This window comes from Rhinoraja longicauda, chromosome 1 (genome assembly GCF_053455715.1).
Source record: "Rhinoraja longicauda isolate Sanriku21f chromosome 1, sRhiLon1.1, whole genome shotgun sequence".
NCBI lineage: Eukaryota > Metazoa > Chordata > Chondrichthyes > Rajiformes > Arhynchobatidae > Rhinoraja > Rhinoraja longicauda.
Window position 1 is genome coordinate 134,963,090 of NC_135953.1, and position 17,270 is coordinate 134,980,359.

The window sequence follows — 17,270 nt, forward strand, 5'->3', positions numbered from 1 at the left end:
TTCACCCAATCTATATGTAGATTGAAGTCACCCATTATAACTGCTGCGCCTTTAGTGCATGCATTTCTAATTTCCTGCTTGATGCCATCCCCAACCTCCCTACTGCTGTTAGGTGGCCTGTACACAACTCCCACTAGCGTTTTCTGCCCCTTAGTGTTTCGTAGCTCTACCCATATCGATTCCACTTCCTCCAAGCTAATGTCCTTCCTTTCCACTGCTTTAATCTCCTCTCTAACCAGTAACGCTACCCCACCTCCTTTTCCTTTCTGTCTATCCCGCCTGAATATAGAATATCCCTGGATGTTGAGCTCCCAGCCTTAGTCACCCTGGAGCCATGTCTCCGTAATCCCAACTATATCATAATCATTAATAACTATCTCCACATTTAATTCATCCACCTTATTACGTATACTCCTTGCATTGAGACACAAAGCCTTCAGGCTTGTTTTTACAATTCTCTTACCCCTTGTACGATTATGTTGAAAAGTGGCCCTTTTTGATTTTTGCCCTGGATTTGTCTGCCTACCACTTTTACTTTTCACCTTGCTACCTGGTGCTTCTACCCTCATTTTACACCCCTCTGTCTCTCTGCTCCAGCTCCCATCCCCCTGCCACATTAGTTTAAATCCTCCCCGACAGCACTAGCAAACACTCCCCCTAGGACATTGGTTCCATTCCAGCTCAGGTGCAGACCGTCCTGTTTGTACTGGTCCCACCTCTCCCAGAACTGGTTCCAATGTCCTAAAAATTTGAATCCCTCCCCCTTGCACCATTTTTCAAGCCACGTATTCATATCAGCCCCCTTCAGACTGATGTCAGGGGGGCGGAACAAAGGAAGGATATAGGTGGAGACAGGAAGATAGAGGGAGATCTGGGAAGGGGGAGGGGAAGAGAGGGACAGAGGAACTATCTAAAGTTGGATAAGTCAATGTTCATACCACTGGGCTGCAAGCTGCCCAAGCGAAATATGAGGTGCTGTTCCTCCAATTTCCGGTGGGCCTCACTATGGCACTGGAGGAGGCCCATGAGAGAAAGGTCAGACTGGGAGTGGGAGGGAGAGTTGAAGTGCTCAGCAACCGGGAGATCAGGTTGGTTAAGGCGGACTGAGCGAAGGTGTTGAGCGAAATGATCGCCGAGCCTGCGTTTGATTTCGCCGATGTAAAGAAGTTGACACCTAGAGCAGCGGATACAATAGATGAGGTTGGAGGAGGTGCAGGTGAACCTCTGTCTCACCTGGAAAGACTGTTTGGGTCCTCGGATGGAGTTGAGGGGGGAGGTAACGGGACAGGTGTTGCATCTCCTGCGGTTGCAGGGGAAAGTGCCCGGGGATGGGGTGGTTTGGGTAGGAAGGGACGAGTGGACCAGGGAGTTACGGAGGGAACGGTCTCTGTGGAATGCAGAAAGGGGAGGGGATGGGAAGATGTGGCCAGTGGTGGGGTCCCGTGTAGGTGACGGAAAGACTTGATTAGAGACAAAGGATCTTGTGGTACATCGCAGCATTTGGAGTACTGTGAGAAATATTGGGCCCCATATCTGGGGAAGGATGCACTGGCACTGTAGAGAGTCCAGAGGGGGTTTACGAGTATGATCCCAGGAATGAGTGGGTCGACATATGATGAGCGTTTGAAGGCACAGGGCCTGAACTCGCTGCAATTTAGAAGGATGAGGGGGGACCTTGCTGAAACTTACCGAATAGTGAAAGGCCTAGACAGAGTGGACGTGGAGAGGATGTTTCCACTAGTGGGAGAGTCCTGGACCAGAGGTCATAGCCTCAGAGTAAAAGGATGTCAGAGGGTGGTGAATCTGTGGAATTCATTGCCACAGAAGGCTGTGGAGGCCAAGTCAATGGATCAAGTCAAGTCAAGTCAAGTCAAATTTATTTGTCACATACACATACACGATGTGCAGTGAAATGAAAGTGGCAATGCCTGCGGATTGTGCACAAAAAATAATTACAGTTACAGCATATAAATAAAGTTTATAAAGTTACTATAGTGTAGACAAAATTTAGTCTCTGGAGTTATAAAAGTTGACAGTCCTGATGGCCTGTGGGAAGAAACTCCGTCTCATCCTCTCCGTTTTCACAGCGTGACAGCGGAGGCGTTTGCCTGACCGTAGCATCTGGAACAGTCCGTTACTGGGGTGGCAGGGGTCCCTCATAATCTTGCTTGCTCTTGATCTGCACCTCCTGATGTATAGGTCCTGCAGGGGGACGAGTGTAGTTCCCATGGTGCGTTCTGCCGAACGCACTACTTTCTGCAGGGCCATCCTGTCCTGGGCAGAGCTGTTCCCAAACCAGACTGTAATGTTGCCGGACAGGATGCTCTCTACAGCCCCAGAGTAGAAGCAATGAAGGATCCTCAGAGACACTCTGAATTTCCTCAGCTGTCTGAGGTGGTAAAGGCGCTGCTTTGTCTTACCCACCAGTGCGGCAATGTGCGTTGCCCATGTCAGATCCTCTGTGATGCTAAAAAGAACAATTGGTTAAGGTAGAGATAGATACATTTTTGATTAGTACAGGTATCATGGGTTATGGGGAGAAGGCAGGATGGGGTTAAAAGTGAAAGATAAGTCAGCCTTGATTGCATAGCCTCGATGGGCCAAATGGTCTAATTCTGCTCCTGTCACTTATGAATGGATAATGGGGTATTGGGTTGTTGAACTTATCTTCATAGACACCTCAGTAGAAAGACCTCTATTGATACCTCCGTTCTTCCTTTAATTCCTCCTTCAACACTTTTATCGAGTGATAGGTGGACACCTTTTCACCTTTTGGCTTTTCGTCTCTGGCTTTTGTCCAATCATCTGCCTACCATCAGTTTGTTTCTGCTTCAGATTCCGGCACCCGCAATCTCTAGTAACTCCCTCGAGCAGTGGGTGTTCACAACAGCTTGATCTTTATGTTAAAAAAATAGAAAGATAAAAACTTGCTAGGAGGCCAGACATAATTTCGCTTACTGCTTTTTAAAATAATACCAAATAGAGGGTTGGGGGAGACCACATTTGGAGTGTTCGACACAACAGCCAGTGTTTAAATAATGGAATCATTGCATTGCAATGGGTGATTTGCCTCATGAGCAATGTTTAGACAGCTCTGTATATGTGATTTGATGGACACATATACATGAAACCCCCAAAACAGCTAATACTGGAAATCTGAAACAAACACAGAAAATGTTGGGAAAACTCACCAAGTAAGGTGAAATCTGTGGAAAGAGAAACAGTTAACCTTCCTAAAAAGAACAATTGGTTACCGAATGAGTAGAATTTATTTTGATTCTCACACGCTTTAAACTAAGCCTTAAATGAGATGCAAACTTTAAACTCGTAGCACTGTGAACTAAAGCCCTGAAATTACTTTTAGAATTAGAAGAATCAGTTTCTTCTCCCCTGTCGTTAACATAGAAACATAGAAAATAGCTGCAGGAGTAGGCCATTCGGCCCTTCGAGCCTGCACCGCCATTCAATATGATCATGGCTGATCATCCAACTCAGTATCCTGTACCTGCCTTCTCTCCATACCCCCTGATCCCTTTAGCCACAAGGGCCACATCTAACTCCCTCTTAAATATAGCCAATGAACTGGCCTCAACTACCTTCTGTGGCAGAGAATTCCACAGATTCACCACTCTCTGAGTGAAAAAAAACTTTCTCATCTCGTCCTAAAAGACTTCCCCCTTAAAGATGGATTCTGTTACAGTGAAGCAGACAACTATTATTGATGCTCTTTATTCCAAGTGCAGCAGGCATGTTTGCTCCAGTTCCTTCGACAGACTTTCAGCTCATTGTAAACTCTCGCAAGTAGCCAAAGTCTGAAGAAGGGTCTCGACCCGAAACGTCGCCCATTCCTTCTCTCCTGAGATGCTGCCTGACCTGCTGAGTTACTCCAGCATTTTGTGAATAAATACTCGCAAGTAGCCAATTTCTCAGAAACCTCCTATTATCAGTCTTCACAGACTACACAAGGACCATCTTCCACCACCACTGTCAGTTATTTTTCATGTCCCACACACATTGCCTGGCTCTGACCTTCCCCCCACTCTCATCACCACCATCCTCATCTGTACGATGAGCTTTCCAGCTATTTTGCTTTCTCACCTTTCTGTTTCTTTACTCGCAAATTTCAAACAATGGAGAAGATAGACTATTCGTGGGCTCACGAGAGCCATAGAGAGACACTGGAGAGAAAAAGGCCCTTCAGCCATTGAGTTTGCTCCGACCATCGACCTCCCAAGTTAATCTTCAATTCACTGAGATCTCCAGGTACTCAACCAACCTGCTAGATAGATCCCTCCGTAACTCCCTGGTCCACTCGTCCCTTCCTACCCAAACCACCCCATCCCCGGGCACGTTCCCCTGCAACCGCACGAGATGCAACACCTGTCCCTTTACCTCCCCCCCTCAACTCCATCCAAGGACCCAAACAGTCTTTCCAGGTGAGACAGAGGTTCACCTGCACCTCCTCCAACCTCATCTATTGCATCCGCTGCTCCAGATGTCAACTTATTTACATCGGCGAAACCAAGTGCAGGCTCGGCGATCGCTGCGCTCAACACCTGCGCTCGGTCCGCGTTGGCCAAACTGGTCTCCCGGTGGCTGAGCACTTCAACTCCCCCTCCCATTCCCAGTATGACCTTTCTGTCATGGGCCTCCTCCAGTGCCATAGTGAGGCCCACCGGAAATTGGAGGAACAGCACCTCATATTTCGCGTGGGCAGCTTGCAGCCCAGTGGTATGAACATCGACTTCTCCAACTTTAGATAGTTCCTCTGTCCCTCTCTTCCCCTCCCCCTTCCCAGATCTCCCTCTATCTTCCTGTCTCCACCTATATCCTTCCTTTGTCCCGCCCCCCTGACATCAGTCTGAAGAAGGGTCTCGACCCGAAATGTCACCCATTCCTTCTCTCTTGAGATGCTGCCTGACCTGCTGAGTTACTCCAGCATTTTGTGAATAAATACCTTCGATTTGTACCAGCATCTACAGATATTGTCTTATACTAGATAGACGAGCAGATGCAACAGAAGAGGCATGTCCTGAGATGCTGTGTTCTGGTCAATCACCTCATTCTTTTGGTTCAGTGTGATTTTTTAATTACAGATCTAGAGAGCTTCATGATATAGTTTTCTCCAAGCTGCCTGCATTCAGATGGCTACTGGCAGCTTTTGCAAATTCGGTTTTCTTTCTCCAGAACAGGGCTGCTTTGAACATCAAGAACACATCCTGGCAAATGGAACGTGAAGGTCAGAAGGCACTGAAGGATAATGAATGGAAAGTTCTGCAGAATCCACTGACGTTCAATTGACGGAATGTTTCCAATATGAAAGCTTTATACGGGCAGTCTGAATTTGTAGAAATCCAAGGTGTTGTCTGATTTCCCCTCTCCCGCAAACTGAAATGAGAAAATCAATAGTCAATAGTCAATAGTCGTTTATTTGTCACATACACATAAATGTGCAGTGAAATGAAACATTACCCGCAGTTCAACAATAAGACCAATAAGATTAATCAATAAAAATGCAATAACACATACAATCATAAACTAACACCAAACAAAAGAAACATGCATCACAGTGAGTCTCCTCCATTCACTGTGATGGAAGGCCAGAATGTCTTTTTCTCTTCCCCTGCCATCTTCTCCCGCGGTCAGGCTGTTGGAGTTGCCACGTCGGGGCAGTCGGGGTTCCCGATATTGAAGCCCCCGCCGGACGGTGAAAGGTCCGCGGCGGGCCGACCCAAGCCCCGCGATTTGGGGCGGGCGAAGACGCTGCCGCTGCCGCTGCCGGAGCTCCCGATGTCGGCCCCCACCCAGGGGCCTGCGGGCTTCCGACGTCCTCGCGGCCCACGCCGGAGCCTCCGGAGATGAGTCGCAGCCGCTCCCGCAGCATCCGAAGGCAGCCAGCGCCGCAGGTGGTGAGTCCGGGCCGTGGGCTCTGCGAACCAGAGCCCCAGGTGGTCCCAGCCAGAGGCCGCCAGCTCCAGGTGCATGGCCGGTGGTAGGCCGCAGCGGGAACGGAGACACGACACAGAAAACAAAGGTCGGGTCTCCATTCGGGAGAGACAATGTTACAGTTCCCACCCCCCCACCCACCCATCATAACACACAACCACAAACACTACACCATATTTAAACTACAATTCAGACAAAAACAATAAAAAACAAGTTTGACGCAACAGATTGGACGATGGAAAAAGTGTGAATTGGTTTATTTAATTAAAATAGAGCTTTTTTGAGCATTTATGATCGTTAATTTGAGCTACATCATCACAAGGAAATAAAATAACAGGCACTGAGTATTTCACATCCATTTTCAAGCAACAACTGGGCATGCATGCAAGCCTTCAATATTCCAGGCAGGCAATGTGTGTCGATTAAGGGGTTGACGTTATTCCACATCCTCATCTCCTCTTCTGATCATGAACGTGACACCCAGTGTTCACCGCAGCTCTCTATAATGATCTTGTATCAGCTGTAAAGAGGTCCTTCTGCAGTTGTACAGGGCCCTAGTGAGACCGCACCTGGAGTACTGTGTGCAGTTTTGGTCTCCAATTTGAGGAAGGATATTCTTGCTATTGAGGGCGTGCAGCGTAGGTTTACTAGGTTAATTCCCGGAATGGCGGGACTGTCATATGTTGAAAGACTGGAGCGATTAGGCTTGTATACACTTGAATTTAGAAGGATGAGAGGAGATCTTATCGAAACGTATAAGATTATTAAGGGGTTGGGCACGTTAGAGGCAGGAAACATGTTCCCAATGTTGGGGGAGTCCAGAACAAGGGGCCACAGTTTAGGAATAAGGGGGAGGCCATTTAGAACAGAGATGAGGAAAAACTTTTTTCAGTCAGAGAGTTGTGAATCTGTGGAATTCTCTGCCTCAGAAGGCAGTGGAGGCCAATTCTCTGAATGCATTCAAGAGAGAGCTAGATAGAGCTCTTAAGGATAGCGGAGTCAGGGGGTATGGGGAGAAGGCAGGAACGGGGTACTGATTGAGAATGATCAGCCATGATCACATTGAATGGCGGTGCTGGCTCGAAGGACTGAATGGCCTCCTCCTGCACCTATTAATAATAATAATAATAATGCATTACATTTATATAGCGCTTTTCTAAACACTCAAAGACGCTTTACAGGGTTTACTAAAACATAGAAAAGAAATAGATAAATATGTAAACGAACAGAAAAAGAAAAAATTGTATTATCACCACCTCCCTACAAGCACACTGACCTCCACCTTCTCGCTCTCAATTGTTACAGCCAGCCTCACCTTCAGTATTATCTGCTTTCCCTTTTCCATTAGGGCCATTACCGTAAGATGGTCTAATCAGGGGAAAGATTACTTGGAATACATGGAGAATAATGTCATGTCATTAGCCCTTCACTGCCTGAGTGCGTACAGAGCCCACTTCCCGCATGGATTCCAGTCACCTCTTTTTTCTGGAGATTATTCTTATTATTGAGGCACTCTTCAGTTGCAGCAATATGTATGGTTTAGTGCGACCGCATCTATGTGGCCTGTCCCACTTAGGCGATTTTAAGGCGACTGCCGGCGACTAGGCTGTCGCCGAACGTTTGCCGGGGTGTCGCGGGCATGATCGTGAGGAGTCTTCAATGTATCGTAGCGGATCTCGGCGCGTCGCGGAAAAAAATTCCAGATAGAAATTTCTCGGCGCCAGCTGGCTTGTCGCCAGGTATCGTAGCTTATTGCAGGCGCTGTCGCATGCTGTCCCCAGGTTTGCTAGGTTGTCGCAGATACATTTAGAAGCACGTAATATTAAATTAAGAAAGGCCATTTGAAGATACCAGAAGATAGTTTTGTTTAACCAATTTATTTACCGTCAGGACATTTGACAGGTAGATTGGAGGCGACAGATTGACAGTCAGATAAGCGAGGGAATTTTATGATGTTTCCGAAGACGAATCTCTTAGCCAGGTGCTAGTTTCACAAAAAAAGTAACTTGTATCGACCTGACTCGGCATTGTTGTGGTCAATGTCGTAGGGTAAAATAAAATTTTGGCGATCTGCTACGACTTTGACAGTCGCCGGCAGTCGCCTTAAAAATCGCGTAACTGGGATAGGCCCTTAACAGATGCTACTGCAGCCTCTCTAGTAGAATATTTATGTTGGAGATACAACACGGAAACGGGCCAACCAGCGATCCCCGCACATTAACACCATCCTACACACACTAGGGCCAATTTCCACTTATACCAAGCCAATCCTGAACCAGGGGCCACAGTTTAAGAATAAGGGGCAGGCCATTTAGAACGGAGATGAGGAACAACTTTTTCAGTCAGAGAGTTGTAAATCTGTGGAATTCTCTGCCTCAGAAGGCAGTGGAGGCCAATTCTCTGAATGCATTCAAGAAAGAGCAAGATAGAGCTCTTAAGGATAGCGGAGTCAGGGGGTATGGGGAGAAGGCAGGAACGGGGTACTGATTGAGAATGATCAGCCATGATCTCATTGAATGGTGGTGCTGGCTTGAAGGGCCGAATGGCCTACTTCTGCACCTATTGTCTATTGTCAAATTTACCTACAAACCTGTATGTCTTTGGAGTGTGGGAGGAAACCGAAGATCTCGGAGATAACCCATGCGGTCACGGAGTGAATGTGCAAACTCTGTACAGACAGCACCCTGTCAGGATCGAACCCGGGTCTCCGGCGCTGCTAGCCCTATAAGACAGCAACTCTACCGCTGTGCCACCGTGCCACCTTGATATTGTTTAGGAAAATACTGTTTGGCATAATTTTTTATGCTCTATAAATCATTTATTCCACTTACTTGGCCCACGATTTAATAATGATGATATAAGGCTTTCTGTAATTCTTCTTACTGACAGGAAGGCAAATTTTCAGCTAATATCTTTATCATTTTGGCAGCAATTGGGGGGAACTGCTATCTGGATTCAAGTTATTTATGTCACCATTATAAATATTGACGTGATAAGATTGACAGATATATTTGATCTGCTTATAGGAAAACTTTCATTGTTATTGATATTTGTCGAATTTTCAATGGATTTTTCAATATTAAATAATTTTGCAAGGAAAATCTTAAAGAGAAGTAAAGGGAAACCATAACATATTTAATATCAAGGTAATGATTTTCAAAGGGTTGAATTTGCAGCTAAATTCATCATGTTAATCAAACTTCATATACTGCTTTCAAAACTAATATTTTTGATCCAAAATATATTGTACACAATAAATCAATATCTAAAATGTAAAAAATATGTTTTCATTGTGTTGCAAAATATTTTTTCAACATCATAAATCTTAATCTGTCATTTTCCAGGACTGATCTATCTTTAAACATAAGATAGACACAAAAAGCTGGAGTAACTCAGCTGGACAGGCAGCATCTCTGGAGAGAAGGAATGGGTGACGTTTCGGGTCGAGACATTTCTTTAAACGTATTTGTTACAGCTTTGTAGTTTAAAGAAAAATCATTATTATCCTAGGAAAAAATCTGTCATGATTTTTTAATTTATTATGCTGGACCATTGTACAATAAGAATAATTTATTGTAAGTGTGAATAAAACAGACGTAAAAAGTGGTCTTGGATTATGTTGGAGTACATCCCAGAAAAAACTGTGAACACAAATGGAAGGAGTACGGCCATTTGATTACTATCAATATTACAAATGTAGGATCAGCTGCAGTTTTCAGTCTTAAAGAAGACCAACACCAATTCTGAAGAAGGATCTCGACCCGAAACGTCACCCATTCCTTCTCTCCAGAGACGCTGCCAGTCCCGCTGAGTTACTCCAGCATTTTGTGTCTATCTTTGGTTTAAACCTTCTTACCAATTTATCAATCTATTGAATTTGATACTTTGCTCATTAATCAAGTAACCAGTATCGCACAACCACTAGTTTCATTGTAGGCATAAAAAGAAACAAACACTAAGAAAAAGGAATTGAGGTGTAGAGAAAATGTTTTTGAATAAAATAGGTTGATGAAAATTATGAGTCAATTATTTCATTGTCAACTTCTTCAGCGAAAACCAATTTTATATCCAGCAACACCAGATTGCATTCCTGTGTCAATATCTAATGTTTTTTGGGGATAAAAATTGCTAAACAATCTGGAATCATTGAATTGTTAATCTTTGCCTTATCATGTTAGTGACAGTCACAGAATCATACGACATGGAAATGGACTCTTCTGCCAACTTGCCCATGACAACCAATATGCTTCATCTATACTCGTCCCATCTGGCTGTGTTTGGCCCATATCCCTCTAAGTCTTTCCTATCCATGTACCTGTACAAATATATTTTGATTGTTGTTATAGTACCCGCCTCAACTGTCCTGATGGTAAATAAATTGGTTGAACACAAGTATTTTATGGTATCTTCAAATGACTTTACTTAATTTAATATTACATGCTTCTAAATGCATCTAAGAGAACCTAGCAAACCTGGGGACAGCATGCGACAGCGCCCGCAATAAGCTATGATACCTGGCGACAAGCCAGCTGTCGCTGAGAAATTTCACTCCGGTTGATTTCTCAACAACGCGCTGAGATCCACTACGATTCTTTGAAGACTCCTCATGATCATGCCCGCGACACCCCGGCAAACTGTCGGCGACAGCCTAGTCATCGGCAGTCGCCTTAAAATCGCCTAAGTGGGGCAGGCCCTTAACTCAGCAGGACAGGCAGCATCTCCGGAGAGAAGGAATGGGTGGCGTTTCGGGTCGAGCCCCTTCGGCTGAAGAAGGACCTTGACCCAAAATGTCACCCATTCCTTCTCTCCAGAGATGCTGCCTGTCCCGCTGAGCTACTCCAGCATTTTGTGTCTATCAACGGGAAAGTAGGATGGTTTTAAAAGTGTGATGACAAAGGTTCAAGGCATGCATGTTCCTATTAGAGGGAAGGGCAAAGCGGGTGGGAGTTATGAATCTTGGATGAAAGAGAAAAGTGAGGGTCAGGTCAGGGAAAAAAAGAGGCATGAGACAAATCAGAGACCAAAATACCAATACCTGTCAGGTGGCAGTTCCTGGATGGTTGTAAATGGATTCCTTGCAATCATTCTTACGCAAATAAGGAGTCAACAGAGATGGTTGGAATCTAAAATCTCCCATCAAACAGACTAATTTATTTGAGTTACATCTCCATGTTTTGTGCCTCAATGTAACAGCCTCTATGTTTTCCCTGAGTGATTTGTTCTCAATGTGTTTAAAACTGTGACTGTGAATCTGTAATCATTGAAACGGTAAGCCTTCAACGTTAAATGGGCAGTGTTCAGGATGAATGATAGACACAAAGCAAGGGTAGCATCCAGATTAAACAACACCTTGACTGAATTACTGCTGGATCTAGTTACAAGAAGCAAGGGTTCTCCCTCCCAGAACCGCAAGGGAAAAGCAGTGAGGGAAGATGTGGTTGGAGTAGCCAATTGGATTATTAATAGGAGTGTTGTTCTCAGATCATGGATGCAATGTAAGAAGGACCATTTAGAACTGAGATGAGGAAAAACCTTTTCAGTCAGAGAGTTGTGAATCTGTGGAATTCTCTGCCTCAGAAGGCAGTGGAGGCCAATTCTCTGAATGCATTCAAGAGAGAGCTAGATAGAGCTCTTAAGGATAGCGGAGTCAGGGGGTATGGGGAGAAGGCAGAAACGGGGTACTAATTGAGAATGATCAGCCATGATCACATTGAATGGCAGTGCTGGCTCGAAGGGCCGAATGGCCTCCTCCTGCACCTATTGTCTACTGTCTATTGTTTATTGACCTAATCAGGTTGGAATACGTTAGCATATTATACCCTCTCCCTTTCACTTAGCCCTGCCAACTCATCACTCCCCACACCAATGTACATTACAGCAGCCCAGCCTTCACGTTCAGTACATTTTATCATCTCCTTGCCACATGTTGGAGCAGACAGAAGCTGTGCATGGCAGGAAGAACGCACCATCTCACAAACCATCCACCTGCCCAATAGGTTCAAGGTGAAGAGGAAAAGATTTAATAGGAATCTGAGGAGTAACCTTTTCACACAAAGGGTGGTGGGTGTATGGAACAAGCTGCCAGAGGAGGTAGTTGAGGCTGGGACTATCCCAACGTTTAAGAAACGCTTAGAAATGTACATGGATAGGACAGGTTTGGAGGGATATTGTCCAAATGCTGGCGGGTGGGACTAGCGTAGCTGGGACATGTTGGATAAGTTGAGCCAAAAGGCCTGTTTTCACACTGTATGACTCTAATCTATCCGACACGTGGAAGAATCTCCCATTGCCCTGAAGAGTCATCTCAAAAATCAGAATGGGAGCAATTGATCTATCATCCCAAGCGTCTGCCTTGAAAGTAAAGTAGAAAAGGTGTGTTCATGATCAATGATACTTATCTCAGATCTGATGCAAATAGATCCATATGTCTCACCCTGACATGTTGTATTGGACAGGATTGGACACTTTACAGCAATCAGGTGAACAAGTAGCTTCAATTACCCTCTGCATTGTTTTTTTTACCCTTTGTAAGAAAAGAAAGCATCAAACATTCGGGTAGTTGTGAGGACTAGAAGTGGAGCTCAGGTGATGTGCGATCCACCAATGCAACAAAAAAAAAAGGACTCATTGGAGAAAAATGGCCTACTTGGCCCACTACACATTTGTGAAACCTTCAGGAGACACACAAGAGACTGCAAATGCTGGAATCTGGAGTAAAAACTACTGGAAGAACCTAGCGGGTCAGCCAGCAAGAGGGATTGTTGATGCTTTGGTTCCTGCATCTGAACTGAGAGTGTAGAGGAAAAATAGCTGGTATAAAATGATGAGGGCGAAGCGTGAGGCAGAAATGGTAGGCCACAGGTGGACCCAGGTTAGGAGTAGGATGACAGGAGATTTTTATTTACTTATTTATTTCATATTTCAGATACAGCGCGGAAACAGGCCTTTTAGGCCCACCAAGTCCGCGCCGCCCAGCGATCCCCGCACATTAACACTATCCTACACACACTAGGGACAATTATTTTTTTTTACATTTACCCAGTCAATTAACCTACATACCTGTACGTCTTTGGAGTGTGGGAGGAAACCGAAGATCTCGGAGAAAACCCACGCAGGTCACGGGGAGAACGTACAAACTCCTTACAGTACAGCACCCGTAGTCAGGATCGAACGTGAGTCTCCGGCGCTGCATTCGCTGTAAAGCAGCAACTCTACCGTTGCGCCACCGTGCCGCCCATAGGAGATGGGAGAGGTGAAGCTAGATGCTAAAAGGTGATAAGTGGAGTCTACAGAAGGTTGTAGATTCTGGAATCTGATACGTAAGGGAGGTGAAAGGAAGAGAAACTGTGTAACTAGAGCCATTCTGGGGTGGGGTGGGGTTTGGAAAGAAGGAGGAGCTGTGAGAACCAGGTGGATCAGAAAGAGACATTTTCTGTGCTCGAGACGAATCTATCCATTACGGGACAGCTGAAATGTTCCTCCTTTTCTAGGAAAATTGGCTTCTCCTCTACTATGTGTAGGAGGGAACAGCAGATACTGGTTTACCGAAGATAGACACGAAATGCTGGAGGAATTCAGCGGGACAGGCAGCATCTCTGGAGAGAAGGAACGGGTGACTTTTGGGTCGAGATCCTTCTTCAGACTGAAGAAGTCCGAAGAAGGGTCTCGAGACGAAACGTTACCCGTTCCTTCTCTCCAGAGATGCTGCCTGTCCCGCTGAGTTACCCCAGCGTTCCCCTCCACTATGGTTGATGGAGCCCATCCCACATCTCCTACCCATCCCCCACTTCGGCTCTTACACCGCACCCCCCCCCCCCAGACAGAACAGAGATAGTGTTCCCTTGGTCCTCATCTTTCATCCCGTCAGCCACTTCAAGAGAGAAGGACCTCCAGAATGCACTGATCTTCAGATGGTGGTTCAGTGTAGAATTCCAGGTTCAATGCAGTGTGTGGGTCCAGGTGTTTCTAACTTCCATGCCTGAAAAGCAAAGCAGAAGACCGAGGTGAGCTGAAGGTCAGGTGCCAGTGCATTGGACTCTCACTCCACCACTGGATGCAGCGTAGGTTCACGAGGTTAATTCCCGGAATGGCGGGACTGTCATACGTTGAAAGACTGGAGCGACTGGGCTTGTATACACTGGAATTTAGAAGGATGAGAGGGGATCTTATTGAAACATGTAAGATTATCAAGGGATTGGACACGCTAGAGGCAGGAAACATGTTCCCAATGTTGGGGGAGTCCAGAACCAGGGGCCACAGTTTAAGAATAAGGGGTAGGCCATTTAGAACGGAGATGAGGAAAAATGTTTTCACTCGGAGAGTTGTGAATCTGTGGAATTCTCTGCCTCAGAAGGCAGTGGAGACCAATTCTCTGAATGCTTTCAAGAGCGAGTTAGATAGAGCTCTTAATGATAACGGAGTCAGGGGGTATGGGGAGAAGGCAAGAACGGGGTAGTGATTGTGAATGATCAGCCATGATCACATTGAATGGCGGCGCTGGCTCGAAGGGCCGAAAGGCCTACTCCTGCACCTATTGTCTATTGTCTATTGTCTAATACATTCAAATAACCAGGGTTGCCCACCTTGATTGGGAAGATAAATTCACCAAAATGTTTATTGTATATATTTTCCATGAACTTAATGTTTTTATATTTAGTCTTTTAAAATTTTTATGTTCTTTCCAAAAAATATTTCAAGCCTCACGGAGCTGATTTTAAATGCCTCTGTTTATGACAACAGTGAACTGTCAAATCCTGTCGGAGCACTCAGGCAATGGATGCTTTGGCAAAGTGAGAGTGATGGGACTGTTTTGAGAGCTGCGAAGACTAGATAGGCCAAATGGCATTCTTCTGAGCCATGAGAAAATGTGACTGTGTTCCTGCATTTGACACCAACACCATTGTCAAGTTTGCAGACGACACAACAGTGATCGGGCTGATCACCAATGGTGATGAAACAAAATACAGAGCGGAGGTGCAGAACCTGGCGGACTGGTGCACTGATAACAACCTGTCCCTAAAGACCAAGGAGCTGATCATCAACTTCCGTAGGTCACACAATGGGGAATACTCCCCGATCTTTATCTACAGGGACAGTGTGGAGAGAGTGTCCAGCTTCAAGTTTCTGGGCACTCACATTTCGGAGGACCTAACATGGTCCAATAACACTGCTGCGCTGGTCAAGAAGGCACAGCAACGACTGTTCCACCTAAGAACACTGAAAAAGTCTGGTCTACCCCAACAGCTGCTGACGACCACCATAGAGAGCATTCAAACACATGGCATCCCTGTGTGGTACCTCAGCTGCACGGAGGCAGAGAGGAAAGCTCTTCAGCGGGTAGTCCATAGAGCTCAGAGGACCATCGGAACACAGCTACCAGCCTTGGAGGGCATCTACAACACACGATGCCTCAGAAAAGCCACCAGCATCCACAAAGACTCTTCACACCCCTGCAACAGTCTGTTCGAACTTCTACCATCGGGCAGACGATACAAGGCCTTCTACGCCCGCACCTCCAGACTCAGGAACAGCTTCATCCCCAGGGCCATAGCTGCTATGAACCGGTCTTGCTGAGCAGGATGGTCACATCGCACAGTGAACCGGCACAGATCTACTTCTGTTTTAAAACTGTTCTAATTTGTTTCATTGGGTTGTTTAAATTAATACTGACTAGCTAATTAATTTATTGCATCGTATGGGAGGCGCATTCCCAATCTCGTTGTACCCCTGTACAATGACAATAAAGATATATTGTATTGTATTGTATTGTTTAACCAATTCGCCACTCATGGACCGCTCCACTTCATGGCGTGATTGTGGCAGGGTGTGGTCAGAGCTTTTATTCATTGCATCAGTCAATCTTATTGAAATATTATTGCTAAATGGTGCACGATGCAGTGAGGTCAACAGAAACGATACAAAAGACCACCCTAATGAAGCTTTTCACGGTACCTCTCTGCACATGACACTTTTTTCGCCCAGAGAGGTGGGAATTTGTGGAATTCTCTGCCACAGAAGGCAGTGGAGGCCAATTCGCTGGGCGAATTTAAAAGAGAGTTGGATAGAGCTCTAGGGGATAGCAGAATCAAGGGATACGGGGAGAAGGCAGGCACGGGTTACTGATTGTGGATGATCAGCCATGATCACGATGAATGGCGGTGCTGGCTCGGAGGGTCAAATGGTCTCCTCCAGCACCTATTTTCTATGTTTCTATTTTTCTATGTAAACTAAACTATGCTAACTAAAGTAATGTCACTCTCACCTCTTGACTCTCTCTCCACGCATTTGTGATGGGAGGTCGTGCGGGGAAAGTGTAAAGGTGGAAGATGTTGATGGAGGGGTGTGAGGGACGTGAGGAAAGGGACAATGGTGAAAGGAGGGGTTGCGGGGAGAGTATGAAGGTGGACAATGGTGATGTAAGAAAATAACTGCAGATGCTGGTACAAATCGAAGGTATTTATTCACAAAATGCTGGAGTAACTCAGCGGGTCAGGCAGCATCTCAGGAGAGAAGGAATGGGTGACGTTTCGGGCCGAGACCCTTCTTCAGACTGATGTCAGGGGGGTGGGACAAAGGAAGGATATGGGTGGAAACAGGAAGATAGAGGGAGATCTGGGAAGGGGGAGGGGAAGAGAGGGACAGAGGAACTATCTAAAGTTGGAGAAGTCAATGTTCATACCGCTGGGCTGCAAGCTGCCCAAGCGAAATATGAGGTGCTGTTCCTCCAATTTCCGGTGGGCCTCACTATGGCACTGGAGGAGACCCATGACAGAAAGGTCAGACTGGGAGTGGGAAGGGGAGTTGAAGTGCTCAGCCACCGGGAGATCAGGTTGGTTAAGGCGGACTGAGCGAAGGTGTTGAGTGAAACGATCGCCGAGCCTGCGTTTGGTTTCACTGATGTAAAGAAGTTGACATCTAGAGCAGCGGATACAATAGATGAGGTTGGAGAAGGTGCAGGTGACCCTCTGTCTCACCTGGAAAGACTGTTTGGGTCCTTGGATGGAGTCGAGGGGAGAGGTAAAGGGACAGATGTTGCATCTCCTGCGGTTGCAGGGGAAAGTGCCTGGGGATGGGGTGGTTTGGGTCGGAAGGGACGAGTGGACCAGGGAGTTACAGAGGGAACGGTCTCTGCGGAACGCAGTAAGGGGAGGGGATGGGAAGATGTGGGACAATGGTGATGGTGGGTGTATGGAGGAAATGTGAAGGTGGAGAATGCATATGGCGGTGATATGGGGAGAATGTGAGGGCGGAAGACGATAAGAGAGGATGTGGAGAGGATGTTTCCACCACTGAGAGAGTCTAGGACCAGAGGTCGTCGCCTCAGA